The sequence below is a fragment of the Colobus angolensis genome, unplaced genomic scaffold (assembly GCF_000951035.1).
Source record: "Colobus angolensis palliatus isolate OR3802 unplaced genomic scaffold, Cang.pa_1.0 Scaffold357, whole genome shotgun sequence".
Classification (NCBI taxonomy): Eukaryota; Metazoa; Chordata; class Mammalia; order Primates; family Cercopithecidae; genus Colobus; species Colobus angolensis.
The window spans coordinates 177,255-195,983 of record NW_012116899.1 but is presented as its reverse complement, the minus strand read 5'-3'; the positions used below and the strand labels follow the sequence as shown (position 1 = coordinate 195,983).

The 18,729-nt window shown below is 40.5% G+C and overlaps 1 pseudogene and 1 gene segment (V, D, J or C); both read left to right on the top strand.

Moving 5' to 3' along the window:
• The window catches only part of LOC105519680, a 108,890-nt gene that overhangs the window by 45,268 nt on the left and 44,893 nt on the right, over window positions 1-18,729 (top strand).
• Window positions 15,052-15,547, top strand: LOC105519664 (annotated as a pseudogene). Its single transcript, XR_001003012.1, has 2 exons — window positions 15,052-15,112; window positions 15,237-15,547. The product of XR_001003012.1 is annotated as an Ig kappa chain V-I region HK102-like (transcript).

Sequence of the window (18,729 nt, the reverse complement as noted above, 5' to 3'; positions counted from 1 at the left end):
CTCGATCTCCTGACCTCGTGATCCGCCCGTCTCGGCCTCCCAAAGTGCTGGGATTACAGGCTTGAGCCACCGCGCCCGGCCTTTATCCTAATTTTTTCAGGGATAACCCAAATAAAACTCTTCACAGTCTAGATTTTTTTAAATTACTAGATATGTTGCAGAAAATATATGCAAAAATAAAGACCTAGTGCCAAAAGTCTTTCATAGTCTCAATCACAACATACTGAAGTAAAAAAGTAGTATTCTGAACTCCAGAGCTGAATTTCAACAATAAGGACCACATTTGAAAGAATAAAGGAACATGTGTATGCTATCTAAAATGGAATCTGGATCAATGCAAGATAATATGTAAGCTAACTTTTTACCCCATGCAAAATAACCATTTGAAGATTCTGAGCATAGGGCAGTATGTAAGACACTGGGGTATTGTGTTTGAGATATGAACCCAGATGGAAGTTCTCATATACTTCCTGGGAGGAATCATAGAGTTGAGAGACCCCTGTCTGGCGTTTAAGGCTGGGCCCTGATACCACTGCAAGTTCATGAGGAAGTGCTGCATCTCACAGAGCTCTAGGTCCTTAGTGACTCAAAGGTTACCTTAGGTCATATCACACGTTCCAGGTCAACCCAGCAGGACACAGATGAGCTACCAAAAGTTGATTCTGCTTCTGTCATTTTCCTAGGAGTGATTTGAGAAAGAAATCATAATACACTCTATGTGTATTAGGCAGTAATAATTTGAGGCTATCTGCTGTATAATAAACTTAGATATTTAGCAAGTTAATACAAGAAAAAAACATAATTAAATTGACTAATTCAGATAAAAGCATAAATCAAGAAAATCATGAAAAACAAGATGGTAGGTTTAGCCCTAACTTTATAAATAATTGCATCATAAATGGACAAATCTTTCCAAGTAAAATCGTAAAATTATCAAACAGGATTAAAATCAAAGATGTATGCTACTCATAAAATACACACCATGGTAAGAATATAGAATGGCTTTGAAAATGAAAGGATAAGAAGTACATATTATGCAAAAACTGAACAAAAGAAACTAGGTCATGACTTTAATGCAAGAGGAAAAAAATAGACATTTCATAAATAAATGGGTAAATCTGTCAAGAAGCCATTAAAATTCTAAATCTGTCTGAATCCTGTATCAGTGCATTTTCACCTTACTGAGGAAGACATACGTGAGACTCGCAATTTACAAAAAAAGAGGTTTAATGAACTTACAGTTCCACATGACTGGGGAGGTTGGGGAGGTCTTGCAACTATGGCAGAAGGAAGAGCAAGTCACATCTTACATGGATGGCAGCAGACAGAGAGAGAGCTTGTGCAGGGGAACTTCTCTTTATAAAACCATCAGATCTCATGAGACTTATTCACTATCATGAGAACAGCATAAAGAAGACCTGCCCCCATGATTAAATTACCAACCACTAGGTCCCTCCTACAACCTGTGGAAATTCAAGATGAGATTTGGGTGGAAACACAGTCAAACCATAGCACTCCACCCCCGGCCCCTCAGAAGTATCGTGTCCTCACATTTCTAAACCAGTCATGCCTTTCCACCAGTCCCCCACAGTCTCAATTCATCTCAACATTAACTCAAAAGTCCACAGTCCAAAGTCTTATCCAACACAGGGAAAGTCCCTTCCACCTATGAGCCTGTAAAACCAAAAGCAAGTTAGTTACTTCTTAGACCCAATGGGGGTACAGGCATTGGGTAAATGCAGCCATTCCACATGAGAGAAATTGGCCAAAACAGTTGACTGACAGGCAAGTCAGAATTTCAGCAGGGCAGTGAAATCTTAAAGCTCGAAAATGATCTCCTTTCACTCCATGTCTCATATCCAGGTCACACTGATGCAAGAGGTGGGTTCCCTGGTCTTGAGTAACCCTGTCCCTGTGACTTTTCAGGGCACAGCCTCCCTCCTGGCTATGTGCAAGGGCTGGCGTTGAGTGTCTTGGCTTTTCCAGGTGAATAGTGTAAGCTGTCAGTGGATCTACCACTTCTGGAGTGAGGAGGAGAGTGGCCCTCTTCTCACAGCTCCACTAAGCAGTTCCCTAGTAGGGACTCTGTGGGCACTCCAACCTCCATTTCCTTTCCTCACTGCTCTAGCAGAGGCTCTCCATGAGCACCATGCCCAGCAGCAAACTTCTTGCCTGGGCACCCAGGTATTTCCATATATCCTCTGAAATCTAAGTGGAGGCTCCCAAACTCCAATTCTTGACCGCTGTGCATTTGCAGGCTCAACACCACTTGGAAGCTATCAAGGTTTGGGGCTTGCACCCTCTGAAACCACAGCCTGAGCTCTACATTGGCCCATTTTAGTCATGGCCCCTTTCCCCATTGTCTTGGGGATTAACATTGGACTCTTCGTTACTTATGCAAATTTTTGCAGCTGGCTTGAATTTCTCCTCAGAAAATGGGATTTTCTTTTCTAACACATTGTCAGGCTGCAAATTTTCTGGACATTTATGCTCTGCTTCCCTTTTAAAACAGAACACCTTTAACAGCACCTGAGTCATCTCTTGAATGCTTTGCTGCTTAGAAATTTCTTCTGCCAGATATCCTAAATCATCTCTCTCAAAATCAAAGTTTCACCAATCTCCAGGGCAGGGGCAAAATGCTACCAATCTCTTTGCTAAAACATAACAAGAATAACCTTTGCTCCAGCTCCCAAAAAATTCCTCATCTTCATCTGAGACCCCCTCAGCCTGAATTTCATTGTCCATATCATTATGAGCATTTTGGTCAAAGTCATTCAACAAGTCTTTAGGGAGTTTCAAACTTTCCCACATTTTCTTGTCTTCTTCTGAGCCCTCCAATCTATTCCTGCATCTGTCTGTTAATTCAGTTCCAAAGTCACTTCCACATTGTTGGGTTTCACTTTCCTGGTGCCAATTTTCTGTATTAGTCCATTTTCACACTGCTGATAAAGATATATCCAAGGCAAGGCAATTTACAAAAAAAGAGATTTAATGGACTTACAGTTCCACATGGCTGGCGAGGCCTCAGAGTCTTGGTGGAAGTCAAAGAGGAGCAAGTCACATCTTATGTGGATGGCAGCAGGCAAAGAGAGAGAGCTTGTGCAGAAGAACTCCTCTTCATAAAACCATCAGAACTCAAGAGATTTATTCATTATCAGGAGAACAACACGGGAAAGACTTGCCCTGGGTATTACAAACAATATCACATGGGTGGGGTAAACACCCCCCACGATATTAGGAGTAATATCATCCTTTCCTCATCTGTGTATTATGAACAATATCGTGCAGGGAAGCGGGTACAACACCGAGATACTGGGAGTAATATCATCCCCTCCCCACCGGCTATTATGGACAATATTACACCAGATGCACACTGCCTGGCCTATTGGGAGTAACGTCATCCTCTTTCCCCCGGATGTTATGAACAATATCACAGGGGTGTGGACACACAAATTGTTTAAGATCTTGATAGTAACATCATCTCCAATCCCCTCCTGTATTTTGTGATTGATATCACAGAAGGATGACACCCCTTGCGATATTGGCAGCTATATCATCTTCTCCCCCACTGGAGATAAGGAACAATATCAGAGGGGGGTGTACACCACCAGAAATATTGGAAGTAATATCATCCTCTCTCACCTGGATATTACGAACAATATCAAAGGAGTGCATCCATGATACTGAGAGTAATATCATCCTCTCCCCCACAGATATTATGAACAATATCACAGGGGAGTTTACACCTCCCAAGATATTGGGAGTAATATCATTCTCTCCAGTCTTGGATATTACAAACAGTATCACACAGGGGTGTACACCCAGCATGGTATTGGGAATAATATCATCTTCTATCTGCCTGGATATTATGAAAAATATCACATGATTGTGTACAACCCATGTGATGTTGGGAGTAATATCATCCTATCCTCTCACCCCTGGATATTACAAATAATATCACAGGGGTGTGTAAAGCCCCTGCAATATTCAGAGTAATATCTTCCTCTCTCCCCCAGGATATTATGAATAATATCAAAGTGGTGTGTACACCCCTCATGATATTAGGGGTAATATTATTTTCTCCCCCCAAATATTATGAACAATATCACAGGGGGGTATACCCCTCTCCCATGATATTGGGAGTAGCATCATCCTCCTCTCCCCCTTTGGATATTATGTACAATATCATACGGGGGGGTAAATCCCCAGCAATGTTGGTAGTAACATCATCCTCTCTTTCCCTGGATATTATGAACTATATTATCCCTTGCAGTGTTGGGAGTCATATTATTATTTCCCCTCCCCCAGATATTACCAACAATATGACAGGGGATGTACACCTCCCACGTTATTAGGAGTAATATCATCTTCTCCCCCACTGAATATTATGAACATTATCACAGGGGGGTGTACGCCCCCCACGATATTGGAAGTAATATCATCCTCTCTTCTACTGGATATTATGAACAGTATTACAGGGGAGTGCACACACAAGGTATTAACGATATTGAAAGTAATATCATCTCCAATCCTTCCCTGGATATTGTGAAAAATATCTTAGAAGGGTGTACACCCCCGTGATATTGAGAGTAATATTATCCTCTCTCCGCCCTGGATATTAGAAACAGTATCACCAAGATGTGTACACTCCCCATGATATGGGGAGTAATATCATCCTCTCCCCACCTGAATATTACAAAACATATTAAAGGGGGTGTATGCCCCTTGAGATCTTGGGAGTAGTATCTTTCTCTGCCCCCTGGATATTACAAACAATATCACAAGGGTGTGTACGACATATTGGGCATAATATCATCCTCTCCTCCCCGAATATTATGAACAATATCACAGGGGAGTGTACACACAAGGTGTTTACAATATTAAAATTAAAATAATCTCCTGTCCTCCCCGGGATATTATGAACAATATCACGGGGGGGGTGCACACCCCCTGCGATATTGGGAGTAAAATCATCCTCTCCCCTCACTGAATATTACAAACAATATCGCAGGTGGGTGTACAAACCCCTTGATACTGGAAGTAACATCATCCTCTTCCCCACTTGATATTACAAACAATATCACAATGGGGTGAACACCCCCCCATGATATTGGGAGAACATCATCCTCTCCTCTCCCTGGATATTGCTAACGATATCACAGGAGGGTGCTGCCCTTGCGATACTGGGAGTAATTTCACCCTCTCCCCACCCCCCATATATTATGAACAATATCACAGGGAGGTGTACTCCTCCTGCAATACTGGGAGTAGCATCAATCTCTCCCTCCCTGGATATTACAAACAATATTACCAGGTTGTGTAAAGCCCCCACAATATTGACAGCGATATCATCCTCTCACACTCTGTATATTACAAACAATATCAAAGGGGGGTGTACACACTAGTTGTTTATGATATTTAGAGTAATATCATCTCTCACCCACTGGATATAACAAACAATATTACAGGAGGGTGTACACCCTCCGCGATATTGGGAGTAATATCATCCTCTCCTGCCCTGGATATTAAGAACAATATCACGGGGTGGGGGGGGTGCACATCCCAGGCGATATGGGGAGTAACATTGTCCTCTCTCCCCCTGAATATTATGAAACATATCACAGGGAGTTGTACACCCCCCGCGATATTGGGGGGAATATTGTCTTTTCAGGGGGGGAATATCGTCTTCTCGGGGGGGGGAATATTGTCTTCTCACCAGTTGCATATTACGAACAATATCAAAAGGGGGGATGTACACCCCCCATGATATTGGGAGTAATATCGTCCTCTCCCCTCCCCCTGAATATTATGAACAATATCACATTGTGGGGTGTACACAATCCACGATATTGGGAGTAATGTAATCCTGTCTTCCCCTGGATATTATGAACAATATCACAAGGTGAGGTGCACAAAACCTGCGATATTGGGAGTAATGTAATCCTGTCTTTCCCTGAGTGTTATGAACAATATCACAAGGTGGGAGGGAAACCCACGATATTGAGAGTACTATTGTCCTCTCGTGTCTCTGGATATTACAAACAATATCACAATATTGACTAGTGGTTCTGACAGATCATCAGGCCTCAGAAAAAACACATCTGAAGGATTGGACACAAAGTCATTCTGGAGGAGATATGACTGGGCCTTCCAAAAAAGGACCACTAGAGGCCAGACACAGTGGCTCACACCTTTAATCCCAGCACTTTGGGAGGCCGAGGGGAGTGGATCACCTGAAGTTGAGAGTTGGAGACCAGCCTGATCAGCATGGAGAAACCCTGCCTTTACTAAAAATGCAAAATTAGCTGGGCGGGTGGTGAGTGCCTGTAATCCCAGCTACTCCGGAGGCCGAGGCAGGAGAATCATTTCAACTTGGGAGGCAGAGTGCAGTGAGCCGAGAAGGTGCCATTGCAATCCAACTTTAACAACAAGAGTGAAACTCCGTTTCAAAAAAAAAAAAACAAAAGGACCTCTAGAAAAAATAAGTTTTTCAAGTGAATACTTATCTAAAGGCCATTAGAAATAGGGGCTCAAAATAATTAAAATAATTCAAAACATGGACTTCCATCAGTTACCTTTCCCAGCTTTCCCAGGGAGTCTCATGAACTGATATCATGATTATCTGTGCATGGGCTCAACAATATGAATATTAGTTAACTGGGACTCACGGGGATACCGGCACTTCTGAGCATCCAATTTTATAAGGAGAATAACCCAAGATTGTACCACACATTAAGGATCAGACTTACAGCTGGTGTCAGGTGTTTTTAGCAGGCCTCATCCAACATGAGGAGGACTGTGGTTGTTTTCCTGTATATGAATTTGTCCTTCTTGTCAGTTATTTTTGTGCATGAAATATTATTTGAGGATTTTACAAGTGCTTTCATCACAGGAAATTCTTCCATAATATAGCATTGAATCAAGCAACTTATTTACATCAAAAAAGTGAGGCAAAGTGTGCAGCTCATGATCTTGTCACCTGCACAGGTACAGCTGTCTCTATAGAAAAGAGAAGAGGTATTCTCAGTCAAGCAAAACTGACACACAAACCCTAGGTAATGGAATTGATATCTATCAGATGTGGTGAAGTTTCTGACACACTAATCACGTATGATGCTGTTACTTCCATCAAGGAATATATGTATCTTGAAAGTGAGCTGTGTACTCATAGTTAATTATTATGCCAACTGAGCAGCTAGAAATGTTGATTGCTGTGGCACCCACTGAATAAAAAGAGACTCAACAGCTGGTATGCCCGTTTGCATATGGGAGGCGGCATAAACCTCACCTGGGTGTTCTTTTTGTTCCCTTAGTCAAAATCATGAACTGTTGTCCAGGGATGAATGAGAGATGATCCACTAACCTGACAGACTGCATTTCGGCAATGATGAGACTGCAAAGGCCTAGAAGCATAACATCTTTGTTAGCTTCTTCCAAGTCACCAAAGGTAATCTTTCAAAATACTGAATCTGCCATTCTTCACCTAGTACTCTCACTAACTAGAGATTCCCTTTCATTCTACCAAAGGTAAACTGCACCAACATTCCTAATACCACAGTGTACATCAACAGGACCCGAGCACTGGCCTACCAACTGAGGGTCTGACACCTGCCACATGGGGAGAAACTGGAGGCCCCCTGTTTAACTGAATTGACTCTGTGGCAAATGTCATGACCACAACTAAAAAAAGCATTGATGAGCTGACATTTTGATGCACCATACTTCTTTGATTGCATAGATGAGAAATGTCCCAATGGCAATGACAAAAACAATGACTGTACTAATGCTACCCTCTGTCTAAGGACAATATTGTATGAGCAAAACTTTGCTCATGCAACTCTGCCATCAGCGAGACTTGGCTAATGAACACACCAATACCTGCATAACCATGACTGGACGATTGAACAATAAAATGGGAGAAAGGGAGCTGTATGCACCCAAGGGCTACATCTTTCTCTGTGAGTGGTACATGAGTGACCAAAATACAGGATGTGTGATGCCATCTCTGGATAACTGTGGGATGGTGAGATTCTGTATGTTGGAAATGCTGGGGTTGTCCTTGGATGTTACTCCTTGCAATTAGGTGAACCATTGAGCCTGCAGCCCAAAGCTGTGCCTTAGACTTACTAGGGACCTGCCAGTAGGTGTAACAGAGTATAGGTTTATGTCTCCTATGATATTTTTGGTACTGTGCATAGGAGTAGGTGCTCATGAAAAAAAGAAATGATAAGAAACTTGTCCCTAACCATGGCAAATATTGCTTCTCCTCCATAGACACTGCCTTGGTAGCCCAGCAGACATCACTTAACTCCTTTGGGAAGGATGTTTAAGATAATGGTATTGCTGTAGACTTTTTAAAAATCTCAACTGGAAGGACTATATACAGTTTCCAATACCTCCTGCTGTACCTGGATAAACCCATCAGGTATCCTAGAAATTCAAGTAGAGGAGATCTGGAAACAGGCTCATAATTGCAGAAAATAGGCCCACCTGAAGGATTCTTCTCTGACCCCGTTGGCAACTTCTTCTGTCCATCATGGGATCCTGGGCTATGTAACTGCTTCAGGTGGGCCTGATCATCCTACCTGTGGTAGTAGTTTTCATTGGCCCAGTGAAATCTATTCTGGATCTGGCTCAATGATGTTGCTTTGAGACTGTTTAGTCAAGGTGCATCAGTCTGACAAGACATACCTCTGCCTCCAGTTCAGGGTGGTTGGTGGGCATATAAAATGGAATAGCTTTCTAAGAGGGGTGTCTGGGTTGTGGGGGTGACTCCTGTATAGTCCTCTGATGGTCCTGGACTCACTTGGTTTTCCCCTCTCTCTTTCTTACACTTCTCAAGAATAATTGTAGAATGTGCTGGAAATGTAACATTCAGAAATAGGGAGGGGCTGGTCAGAACAGCCTGGCCTCTGTTCCAGCTTCTGCTAGTACTGTCCTCCTGTACTTAAGTCCTCCAGTACTTTAGCTCCATGTGTCCTGTGACACCGGGATTTAAAACCCAGAGCATCTTCTTTCTGGGGTTCCTGAGCGGTGGTCCAGGTGCAGTACACACAGTCAAGATTCCATCAGCCCCACATACCTGTGCCTCAGGGTAAAGACCCACAGTAAATCCTAGGCTTCTGCAGTCCCTTGCTGGCCACCTGTAAATACTAAACAGATTCTTGTAACTTGTTGTGTATGATTGTTCTGTCTCCCTGGACTCTGATGAGTTGGTAACCAGTGCACAGTGAAACTGCTTCAGAGTAGTCACTGTCTTAGAGACAGAATTTGAATGGAGGTTGCCAGGGACTGGTAGCAGGGGAAATGGGGAGAGGGTTGTCATTTAATTGGAATAGAGTTTCAGTTTTAGAAGGTGGAAAGAGTCCTGGAGATGGATATTATTGATGATAACATAACAATGTGGCTGTACTTAATGCCATTGCCCTGTACACTTAAAAATGGCTAAGATGGGCACTGTTATGTTCTCTATCTTTACCATCGTTAATAAACTTAACAACTTTATTATGATATTGTTGGATCAGTAGACATCATTCTATTTTCTTTTTCTGAGCAAATGTTAATAAATAATCACTTAGAGATGCCATTGTTCTCACAATATCTTAATAAACATTCTTTTTTTCCCTCAAGATGGGAGGTCTCCCTATGTTTTCCAGGCTGGTCTTGAACTCCTGGCTTTCAGCTATCCTCTCTGCTTGACCTTGCAAACATCTGGGTTAACAGGCATAAGCCCCCACACCTGGCCTTAACTAACAATTTATCAGGATTTTACCAGGGAACTTCCTTGAAAATGTATCTTCCATTGCAGCCACCTCTAAGGCCAGGCAATCTCCTAAGCTATATTTCTGTACCCAAGTGCACAGCTCCCTCTGTGATGCCACATGCCCTCAGCATGAAGTCCCATAAAGAGAACAAGGCAAGGAGGCAACCAAAAGTTCCAAGTGGAAATTATCATAAAGACCTGGCGTTAGAAGAGCATCAGTGTTGCAGTGCTTCTTGACTAGCAAAACACTCTCTGACTTACCTTCCTGGATGTTTTTCTTTTTCCTCAAACATTTCCTAATATTGAATACTAGGGTTGAGATGAGAACCTTTCTATCCTAAGTCTAGTCAAATGCTATTTCATTGAAGATATATTGCCTTATGGAATGTGATAATAATAAATATTGAAAATACTTATTACTATTACCAACCCACTTTCTATATCATGTTACCATCCTAAGTATTATGCCTCAATAAAAGTGTTTAAAAGGGAGCTTGGACAGTATTGATTCTGTTCTCAATATGCTGAAATGCATTAATCCCCAAAATTGACAAGAAAATGGCAAGAAAAACATAGCTGGTCAGGCACGGTGGCTCACGCTTGTAATCCCAGCACTTTGGGAGGCCAAGGCGGGTAGATCACGAGGTCAGGAGATCAAGACCATCCTGGCTAACACGGTGAAACCCCATCTCTACTAAAAATCCAAAAAAAAAGAAAAAAATTAGCCGGGCCTGGTGGTGGGCGCCTGTAGTCCCAGTACTCAGGAGGCTGAGGCAGGAGAATGGCGTGAACCTGGGAGGTGGAGTTTGCAGTAAGCCAAGATCGTGCCACTGCATTCCAGCCTGGGCAACAGAGTGAGACTCCATCTCAAGAAAAAAAAAAGAAAAAGAAAAACAAAGCTTAAAAATCCTTGCTATTCTGGTTACTCTCGAGTGACAATTAGGTGAAATCTTAAAAAATATCAAAATAGCAGCTGGAGGGTGTGGAGCTATAATAAGTTATTGGTAGACATGTAAAATGTTACAGTCACTTTGGAAAAAGTTGGACAGAGTATTAAACACTTACTGTAAGACCCAGCAACTACCCGCCCAAAAGAAATGAAGACACATGTTCATGCAAATTCTTGTTCAAGAACATTCAAACCAGATTTATTCATAATAGCCCAAAGTGGAAACAACCCACATGGCAATCAACAGGTGAAAGGGTGCATTATAAAATTATCAAACAGTTAAATAATACCCAGAAATAAAGAGGAGCACATCATTGCAACACGGGACATCTGAATGAATCTGAGAAACAGTTATGCTGCGCAAAAGTCACCAGACACAAAAGAGCACATCCTATAGTTCGTTTACGTGTAAACATTAAATGGACTCTGTACTGACAATAAGCAGAACAGGAATTCTCTGATCTGTGTGGTGGAAAGCCAGTTGATTCCAAAAGAGTGTTTCAAAACTTTTTGAAGTTATAAAAATGTCCTATGTCTGGATTTTGGAGGTGGTTCTAAAGATGTATTGTGACAGTTCATTGGCAGTGTACTTTATTGTAATTATTATTTTTTCAATAAACTTAGTTAACAGTGAACAAAGTAATTGCAAGGCCAATTGGGTAATATTGTCTTTGCATCTTCCGTCTTGTAGTGAACTGAAAATTGTACAAGCCAGAATATCTGAGAGATAATCTCAGCTCTGAAACTGAAGAACTGTGTATTCCTTGGCAAGATGTCTCTTTTCTAGGTATTTTGTATTTTTCTTCTACAGAATGATAGTTTAAATACACTTCATAGATTAAATCAAAACAGTAAGCTTTTAATACACATTCATTATTCATTGTAACTAAAAGTCTAAGCAAAATGAAAAGTCATACAAAATTGGAAAAATTATTTAAATAAGATGAAATATTTCTTTAAAAGTTAGGAAAATTGAACTATCACATCTTCTATTTCATATCAATCTTTCAGAACTTGTAATTACATATCAACTGTTTTAAGCATAAAATCGATAATACACTCAGGTCAGGCGCGGAGGTTCACACCTGTAATCCCAGCACTTTGGGAGGCTGAGGCAGCCGGATCACGAGGTCAGTAGTTTGTGACCAGCCTGGACAACATGATTAAACCTCATCTCTACTAAAAATACAAGAATTAACTGTGCTGCTCCGGAGGCTGAGGCATGAGAATCACTTGAACTTGGGAAGTGGAGGTTGCAATGAGCTGAAATCATACCACTGCACTCCAGCCTGGGTGACAAAGCGAGATTTTGTTTCAAAAAAACAAAACAAAACTATAATACACCTAACCTTGTGTGTTCACAAATGTATATATAAATATAAAAATGATTTTATTTTCCTTCTTTTCACAATTTTTGTGTTTATGTTCATAACAGATAGCAGCATGTAATTTCTCCTTTTGTTATGTCCTTGTTAGTTTTGGGACTGGAGCATATGGTGATCTCATATGATAAGTTTGGGAATATTTATTCCTTTTGATTCTCTTGAAAGTTTGTGTAATTTTGATAAGGTATCATGTCACCAGGCAGGCATATATAAAATTAGAGTTTTCATTCTGGGTAAGTTTATAGTACAGATTTCTTGTTACCTCTGTCAGGTTAGTTGCTGTACAAATACTCCTAATATCGACCTTTTATATTGGTATCATCATAGGCTCTGCAATGATTTTCCCCTTTCTATTTATAGTACTCTGTTTTCTGGCTTTTTTCTCTCCTTTTTTCTACTCCTTTCATCAACTAGGCACAGGCTTCAATTCTATCTGGGAGGTCGTATAGCTCATGAGAAATGGTGGTTCTTCTGGATATGAGATAATTCACTACTTTTGTATGTAATACTGTGGAGAGTGGTGTGACACAAGCCTCTTCTTCACGAAACTGATTACTGTGCAGACATCGTTTCCCAACCAATATGGAATGTCTTGTGTCTTTACTGGCATAATTCACATAGGCATACAAACCTTGATTTAAATTTGTATGTGCCCTCTTCCACTGGGTGTATTTAAAGAAGTTACATAATGAGTTGCTTTGAATTTCAAAAAATCTATTTGGCAAGGAATTCCTAGTTCCTTCTATCTAAAATAACCTAATAATCTCCCAGAAGTGATCCTGGTTTGATGTTTCTGTCCCCATGATAACAGAGATTTGGCTGGTCGTCACATTTAGAAAGCCCCTCATTTCCCCGTCTACAGCCACTGCCCAGGCATGAACACTCTTTTCCCTTGCTCTAGTCCTTTTTTCTACACCCTAGTACCAGGAAATTTGAGACTCAAAACATTTGTCAGGTAAGATTCTGGACTGAGCTAATAAGACTTCTCCAGAGGTGTCAGGTTCCTGGACTACCATTGATCCATCTCTAGAGAGAGTTGTAAGTATGAGGAAGGGCAGAGCTTGTAATTCTTCCACCTGCTTTTGCTCCCACTATACTAATTACTACGATCACAACAACATCCACAACACCACAGGACAAGCTTCTACTGCTTCCAATGCATCTATCTCAGTAAATCTTCTCTACCTCTATCTTTCGCAGCTGGAAGTTTTGCGAGTCATGCAAGTAGTACTGTAGTCTTTATTTCATGATTTGAAAAGTAGGCAAGACTCAGCGTAACATTGGCGTTCTTTAAACCAGTCACCCTTTAGTTTCTGGATCATCGTTATACACATAAATACAGCGCGTATCTAATATATATATATATATTTTAAAATCCATAAGACAATACTTACCACAGCCTGTGTTTTCTGTTGTATTATATTTTCCTCTTTTACTCTTATTCTTGTTTTTTCATTAAAAAATCTTTAATGAACTTAAGCAAATTAACAAGTCAAAAAAAAGGAAAACACACAACTTTAAAAAGTAGACAAAGTACATGACCACTTTTCAAAAAAAAACATATAAGCAAGCAAAAAGCATATGCAAAATTGCTAAAAATCACTAATTATTAGAAAAATGCAAATCAAAACCTCAGTGAGATACCATCTTACACCAGTTAAAATGGCCATTGTGAAAAAGCCAAAAAATGACAGATGCTAGTGAGTTTATTGAGAAAACAGAACGCTTATACACTGCTGGTAGAAATATAAAAGAATGCATCCATTATGAAAAGCAGTTAGACAATTTCTCAAAGAACTTAAAACAGAAATATCATTTGACCCAGCAATCTCATTGGGTATATACCCTACAGAATACAAATTGTTTTACCATAAAGATAAATACATGTGTATGTTCATCACTGCACTATTCCCAATAGCAAAAACATGGAATCAACCTAAATGCCCATCAGTGGTAGACGGGATAAAGAAAATGTGGTAGATCTGCAACATGGAATACTTACTATACAGCTGTAAAAAAATGAGATCGTGTCCTTTGCAGCAACATGGATGGTGCTGGAGGCCATCATCCTAAGCAAACTAACACAAAGTTTCAAGTTTATACTAATCATGGTTTCTATAGTAGAAGAAGAAACAAATATTTGTTTTAATGAAATCAGATTTAGCGTTTCTAGCCAGACATTCATGCTGATGAACTGTGGGAAATAATACTCAATGGCAGAAAAGGGGGTAGAATATGGGGGTCCTCAAACCAAGAATAAAGTGAATCCCATTAAAACTCAGAGACTGATAGCTCTGGACAATGCAGGATCTGTGGATTTCACATGCTTTGAGGAATCATGATATCATCCTCTTTGTTCATCCGACGTAAACCTCTTGATCGTCTACTGGTAATAGCATTAGTTTAGAGCCATTACAAAATTCTTTTGAGAAAATTTAACTTGCTCATGATCAAGTGTTCTTTTTTATTTTAAAAAATCCATTTCACACTTACAAAAATGTAGTATGTATGTCACAAAGTAATCCTCCCCACAACTGGAACAGTTCCATAGTATGTTAAAGACCTGATAGCACCACCCTCTAAGACTTTATTAAGCACCCTCTGCACACAAGGATATTCTTCTACTTATTCTCAATACAGCATTGAAATACATTACTCCATTTAATTCTCACAACCACTTCAAGTTTTGCCGATAGATGCTCAAAAATGTACTTGGTAACAATGTGTCCTTTAGTTAGAAACATTCTCTGCAGGAAAATCTGGGCCATCTTGTCTGACCTGGGACACTAGGGACACTGTCCCTGTGCTGAGTTACTGAGATGAGCCAGTCCTGCAGCTGTGCCCAGCCTGCCCCACCCCATGCTGATTTGCATGTCTCCAGAGCACAGCCCCCTGCCATGAAGACTTCTTAATAGGCTGGTCACACCCTGTGCAGGCATCAGTCCCATTCAGGACACAGCATGGACATGAGGGCCCCCGCTCAGCTCCTGGGGCTCCTGCTGCTCTGGCTCCTGGGTAAGGAGGGGGAACACTAGGAATTTTCTTAGCCCGGTGCGCTCAATACATCTGGCACTTCTGAGAAGTTCTCTTATACCATGATTTTTAGTGTGGACATTTGTTTTTACATTTCCTATCTCAGGCATCAGATGTGACATCAAGATGACATAGTCTCCATCCTTCCTGTCTGCATCTGTAGGAAACAGAGTCACTATCACTTTCCAGGCAACTGAGGGCATTAGCAATGGTTTACCCTGGTATCAGCAGAAACCAGGGAAATCCCCTAAGCTTTTCTTCTATGATGCAAAAGATTTGCACACTGGGGTCTCATCGAGTTTCGGTGGCAGTGGATCTGGGACAGATTTCACTCTCACCATCAGCAGCCTGCAGCCTGAAGATTTTGCAACTTATTACTCTAAACAGGAGGTCAGTCACCCTCCTACAGTGTTATAAGCCTGAACATAAATCCCTTAGTGAAACAAATGTATGAAGTTGGGCTGCACAGAGACTCCTCCTGGTGCCTCCATCTGCTGAAAACATTTCCCAGACGTATGCAAGTTTTTAGGTTTTTGGCAAAACGGGTCAGGGAGTCTCCTCTATTTCTTCTTTCTTTATCCTCAGTACCAGAAGCACAGACATGACAACATCTCCCTAATTTAGTAACAGATAGTAGCTATGATACCTGAGGAATCTGTGTTGCTGCATCAGTCAGGGTTTATACATCAAAATAGAAACCACTCTACAGATTTCAAGAAGAAATTGTTTTAACTAGAATCAAAAATCCAACCCGGGGGTGTGGTAATCAGAGAAGCTGATACTAGAAACACGGGACTCCTGGTGATCCACCAGAAGCCTGAACGCATCTGCCCCTGAAGATGTGGGCTGCTTAATCATGTGGTCCTCTACCCTGTCTAGGAAGCAGAGATGTGAGGGTGCAGATTCTCTTAGCTGCCTGTAGCACCTCACTTGGTGATTCTCCAGTCCTCACCTCAGTTAATGTGTCTACTTTCAGCTGTCAATGAATATTGAATCATCCTCTCCTGACTCTTAAATAGAACATAAGGACCCATTATTGAGCAATTCTATAAGAAACTATAGCCAGAAAAGTTTTTGTGAAGTGTGTTCCAGAAATGATGGTAATAATGAGGAACGGAGAGCTGACAACCAAGTAAGGTCCATATTTCTCCAAATCTCAGAACTTTCCAGATTTGGGATGACCCCAGAATATCCTTACATGTGCTTCCACGTCTTGTTAGCAAGTCTGGGATCATTGCAAGAAAACTTCCTAAGTCATAAAGTAAACAGAAAAATGAGAAAATTGCTTGGAATACCTAGCAATTCTTTGACAAAAAAATGAAAAAACTTACTTGATAAAACAAACAAGGAACCTGATTGTTCACAAAGTATGTTTTTTGCTTAATGTGAAAACACTTTGCTAATCAAAATTTGTCCAGATACCAACTGCCTCCTCAGCATCACAGTGAGCATGCTACAAATGCAAACTAACACATACATCTTGGAACTATTGTGTGAAAATCTGCATTTTAACAAGTATAGGGGTAATCTACTGATGTTTTCAGTAGCTGTGTTCTGGAGAATATTTACTTCAGTTAAAAATGTATGTTTTTTTAAATGAGGTCATTTATGTTAAAGCTACATGTTAAAGACACACTCAGCTTTAATTCTAACAAATCCAAATTAGTTTTGAAGACATTTTTAAGATTGTAAATGTTAAAAAAATTTATTTTTTCAATAGATCAAATACCTTGATAATTAAATGCAGTAAAGGTTTTTAGAAATTTTAGTATTTACCAAAATGAAAGAATAAATTAAAATTGTGTGCACATGGCTTAGAGATTATTGGACTTCTAATAATTATTGGACTTAAGCTGAATAGGCAAATAATTTAGGTTCAGTAATTAGCTTTAAATTATTTTCCTAGTCAGCTTGGTCTGGGGAATGTATTCACTCCTGATACTTGCCATAGGCATGTTGTACCTCAGTTAGACATTGCCTGGGTCCCAGATCAAACCCAATCCAAGTGCTGGTGATAATCTCAGTGCTCTACAGCAGAACCACCCTGCTAAGCCCTTCCTTAATCAACCAGATGATTGTTATCATGAACAGGAGAACAAATGCTTAGCGTTATTAGCCACAGAGTTTTGAGTGGTTATCTACCATATGCACATTTTTTTTCTTTAGTGACACAAATTACATTCATTTTACTCAAATATTATTTAGTTTTATTTTCTTCTTAATATTTTTCTAAATGGATTACCAACTATTCATATCTATATCATCAATTTTTATAAAATGAATCTATCTGTATGGTTAGAAATGTAAATATTATATTGGTCAGCTTTTGCCCAGGTGATCAGGTCAGAAAAGGCTGTTAGCTCAGCCTGAGTTTAGAATTTCTGTCCTTGGTCACAGAATTTAATGCCTGTGTTCTCCTGTCTCACCAATCATCTAGATTCACTGAGATGGTGTTTGACACAGGACTGTTAGGAACAAAATAGAAATCTGTGGCCCCACCTCTCTATTTCTACCCAAAATGCACCTAGTTATCTCCCTTGGTGCATGATTGTGAGACAGTATGAGGAAGAGAATCAGTTGTAGCAGAAAAAATACATGGTTCTCAGGATACTAATGGGCCTCACATGTCCAGACATGTTCCCACTCCTACCTTCTTGCCTCCCTTAACAAACTGACTCCAGTTACATAGCAAAAAGCTGTCCACTCCCAACTTAGGTGACTAGGCCAAAATCCTAACCATAAAAAGAAGAGCCCAACCATTTATCTCCTTTGGTTATATCTCTCAAGGTTTTATTTATTTATTTATTTTTTGTCTTGAGACAGAGTCATGCTCTATCACCCAGGATGGAGTGCAGTGGTACAATCTCCACTCACCGCAACCTCTGCCTCCCAGGTTCACGCCATTCTCCTGCCTCAACCTCCCAAGTAGTTGGGACTACAGGCACACACCACCAAGCCTGGCTATTTTTTGTATCTAGACGTGGTGTTTCACCGTGTTGGTCAGCCTGGTCTCAAACTCCTGAATTCCAGTGATTCACCCTCCTCGGCCTCCCAAAGTTCTGGGATTAAAGGCATGAGCCACTGCTTCCAGTCTCCCAAGGTTTCTAAAGTGGAACTCTAACGTTCCTGATAAGAACCTGGCTGTCGTCCAAAGTCGCTGTAAGATCTGCATTCCCCCAAAGAACCAAATGAGTTCTAGTTGGCTGAAGCACTAACCTTTTACTGATTTTTCCTCATTATAATCTCATTGTAATACTAAAATATCTGCCAAGGCAGAGCTTATCCTCCATTTTCTGTTCGTGTTATATATGTTAGAGCATGACGCTCCACTGCACAAATGTGAAGAAAACTTTGCCTAAACATGCTTGTATGTCATTCCTTTTTCTGCCTCAGCTTCCTTAAAATGATGAGTTGAGCACTTCAGGGAATTGCCCCGGGATCTCTTACCCACAGGCTGCTCCCTTGCTTTGCTCATTCTACAAAACTATTTTTTTTAATTTTTATTTTCATTTTTTTATACTTTAAGTTCTAAGATACATGTGCATAACGTGCAGGTTTGTTACATATGTATACTTGTGCCATGTTGGTGTGCTGCACCC